A 3,857-nucleotide genomic window follows, 5' to 3' on the forward strand; every position below is an offset into this window, starting at 1 on the left:
CCGCTTCCTACGCCTATGTGTATAACGTTTATAACGTTTCTGCTTATAAACAATCTAAATAGGTTGTTCAGGGCTCTGTCTTTTCGCCTCTGTGCAAATGTTGACATTTTCGTGCAATTATCTTAAACCATCTCACTACTGGCCTCGTCGGTCAGACGTTTCTGAGGGAGTTGAATTTTCCTGTTGGTTGCAGCAGTACGGCTTGGTACAACTTCATCAACCTGGGTATAAAAGCACAGCGCTCCCGGCAAGAGCCAAGACAGGAGTTGGAGTAGCGAGCGTTGCCATGTCGACTGGCGAGCGTTGATCGATAGCGTTACTCAGCTTTGCAAATGTGTGATTTATTTGCAATGTGGACACAAAAGTGGAACGGTCCTCCTCTGCTCTGACTACTAGCAAAGGTATGGTGTTGAACGGATGACTTTGTGAGGCTGACTGCGGTGCTGACGAAGCAGGAGAAGCTAATGGTTGCAACTCGCTGGCTGCTCACTCTGGACAGAAAGGCTGCAGAGTGTTGTCGCCAAAAAAGTCTCAAACAACACAGAAAAACAGTCACTATATTTATCACTAGTTGATTTTTTTGAAAAAAGTCATTAGAGGAATCTGAAACTTTGCTACTTGAATTTGACACACTGATGGAGCTTTTATGACACTGGCTCTCACCTTCTCCAAGGTGCCAAATAAACCTGACAGAGTGATTTTCACCTTATGAGTGCTTGGATAAATACATTTTTCCACAATAGTTGGAAAAATTTATGTCATATTTTATAGTCAAGCTGCATAAAATCTCCATTTGCAAACCAGACCTCAAAGGAAGATGGGAATTTTTTATTGGGCAGTAAAATCTTGATCGGTGCATTTCTAAAAATAAAATGTGCGTGCTTAAAACAGGCTTCTGTGTTTCCATGAAAACATAGTTGTGTACATTTTATAACCAATACACACAGACATTCTTCAGATGTACAAGAAAAAAAAGCCTTCTTTAAAAACTTATGCCAACACCTGTTGTAAAAAACCATCATGGCTTCCTTTGAACGTACAAAGTGTTAAACCACCCACACTGTCCTGCAGCATCCCTGACTGGGGCTGGGTGTCATCGCAGCGTGTGAGCGCCTCACTCTGTCACTCACTGGCAACCAGCCTATCAAAATCCAACAGCCCACACTTCCTGCTGTGAGCCCGATCAACTTTATCCACTTCCAAAAGATTCACCAGCTATTTTAGGGAATTTCTCCACAACGAGGACACCAACGTTCACAAACACCTTGATGTCTATTGACTCAGACGGATTAAAACTCACTAGAACATGCGGGCTTTTGTGTGATGATCACATTTTTGGCAGGCAATGTAAAAGCAATGTGATAGGATTTAAAACCTCCTTTTGAAGTTTTGATTAGCCGAGGTAAATAAAGTCTGTGTCATCTACAGCAAATAAAACTGCAAAAGTCATATTTGTTCAGTCACACGTCGTCAGAAAGGTGTTATTTTAAAGAAAATTTCAGCCTTTTTTTTTTTGTACATAACATTTTTATGATGTGCTATATGATGTCACTTTTTAGAATACCATTGAGCTCAGCTGTTTGCATTCATTTTAAAGTCTCCTCCAGCAGGTCCCTCTCCTCCCACCTACTGCAAGCCACTCTAGATAATAACATTAAACGGGGCTCCTAAAATGGAAAACACAATTTTGTCTCTGATGATTTCATTAATTTCTCAGTGCAGGAGATTAAACTGATTTAAGTTCCCAGACTCCAAAACAGGAGCCATTTTTAGGCTAAGTGGCCCCTGAAGGTAGCAACACCATTAGTGGCACAATCTGTTGGGAGAAAATACTCTTTACCTTTATCGGGACTTGACCCTTAAGACGGTGTTTTTCAACCTTTTTTGAGCCAAGGTAGTTGTTTTAATTGAAAAAAATCACGAGGCACACCACCAACCGAAAATGTAAACAAAGATACTCTGTAGCCACTTATATTACATATATAGTCATTCTTATCAAAGTGTCTTGAATAGGAATCAAATAAAGACAAAAATTTATTTTTTAATCATATTTTACATTTCTTATTTCAAATTGCACTTAACATGTCCACTTCAAAAATACACCTGAATACACTAATTATCTGTCATCTCATGACAATAAAAGTACATGATTACGCTGCTAGTCACTAACTACAGCAAAGACACTCAAAGATGGCATTATTTGCAGATAATTAATTGGTTTTCAAAAAATCTTTTAAGATTTTTTGAAAATAATATTTTATTGGTAATAATATTTTATTGGTAATTTTTTGGTAATAAATCTTTTATTACCGTATTTTCCGGACTATGAGCGCACCATACTATAAACCGTACCTTCAAATGTTTTTAACCCGCCTCTCCCCTCCTGGAAACTTACATATATCAGCCGCACCGGGCTGCAGGGCGCTGGTATCTCTGCAGCTCTCTGTTTCCCATAAGGACCCAGCAGAGGGCTGAGTCCTAATAACTGCTGGATATATTAAGGACGCAGTTCTTCGTCTCCAAATCCGGTTTTGTTCACACCGAGTTTACGTGCAGAGGCTCTATTTCCCTCCTGTACTGCCAGATCGACACTCCTCAACTTAGAAGCTGCATCATATGAGTTTGAAAACATTTCTCCGTCGTGCCTGCTGATAGCATGTGCTTGTTCCAAATGAAAATTACCGCGTTCTTCTTTGATTTCCAATTTTGACTTCAAATGATTCACTTTCTGCTAAAGAGCCCCCTGGTGGTTGAAGAAAAATCCACAGAAAAGCCGCATGTTCAAAATGTAGGGAAAAAGTAGCAGCTTATAGTCCAGAAAATACGGGAGGAAATTGGATAATTTCCACGGCACACCTGACAATCACTCACGGTACACCAGTGTGCCGCGGCACAGTGGTTGAAAAACACTGCCTTAAGAGCAAAGAAATTAAGTAACTCTACTGTTTCTGTCACCGACTCTTAAAGCTGAATAACTCCAATCCGGCTAAGTAGGGCTATCAAAGAAAATTATCACTGTCAGTGGGGAGCGCATGGGGGGTAATTTTTCCACCAACAAATCCATGATGGTACAGGACATCTGCACAGTCCCAGCTGACGACTGCACACCTCCCTACATGTCCACAATGAGTTGCCAACAGATTCCAAGTTTAAATTCACTAGATCACAGCATATTCTCCAGGTTTAAGATTTACTCCTACTTTACGTCACCAGCAGATATAGCTGCAAATTAAAAAAAAAGGTTAGAAAAATCCTCCTCACACCACCGAATGATACAATTTATTATAACTGATGTTAGGTGTGTACTTATAAAGACTGAATGTTAGAATTAGAGTCAAAAAGTGTTTCAGAAAAGTCTTAGTGAATACACACACATTTAGTTTTTGTTCTACTCATCTAAGTTTCATTTTTTTAACATCATGAAACCTGACATTTCACCAGGTTTTTCGGAGCCGCAGTAGAGATGTCTCAACATGGTTATGGTTCATCAAATGGGCTGAGCAGCCATGACTTAACATCTTTGTTCAGGGGAAATTTGGACAACCGAGGCAGGCTAAAAATAAGTTTTCAACAGGTTAGTCTGGGTTGAAAAAATGTCAGCATCCTTAAATAGCCATTTAATAAAAATATCACTGAATGTCCATAGTTTGGATGGGGGCATTATTTTACTAGGGTGTGTTTCAATTACGCACAAAGCGCTGAAATGGAAACAATCATGGATTTAATTTGCACTAACTAACTTAAATGAGGAAATAGGAAAGTCCTACCGCTGTCAATCATCCTCGTGTATGTATTTCTCTATATGCTAATGGTGGAGAAACAACTTACTGTTCCAGGAAAACTGTTTCTCCACCATT

At 39.6% G+C, this 3,857-nt stretch overlaps 1 long non-coding RNA gene across 1 annotated transcript in view; it reads right to left on the reverse strand.

Annotated features, from left to right (window-relative positions):
• Positions 1–2,798: 2,798 nt before the first annotated feature.
• LOC107836326 (uncharacterized) overlaps positions 2,799–3,857 on the reverse strand; it is a 19,746-nt gene continuing 18,687 nt past the window's right edge. Inside the window, exon 3 of the long non-coding RNA XR_001662209.1 lies at positions 2,799–2,909. This is a non-coding gene — a long non-coding RNA (uncharacterized LOC107836326). The remainder of the gene's footprint in view (positions 2,910–3,857) is intronic.

This window comes from Poecilia formosa, unplaced genomic scaffold, assembly GCF_000485575.1.
Source record: "Poecilia formosa unplaced genomic scaffold, Poecilia_formosa-5.1.2 Scaffold52, whole genome shotgun sequence".
Taxonomy (NCBI): domain Eukaryota; kingdom Metazoa; phylum Chordata; class Actinopteri; order Cyprinodontiformes; family Poeciliidae; genus Poecilia; species Poecilia formosa.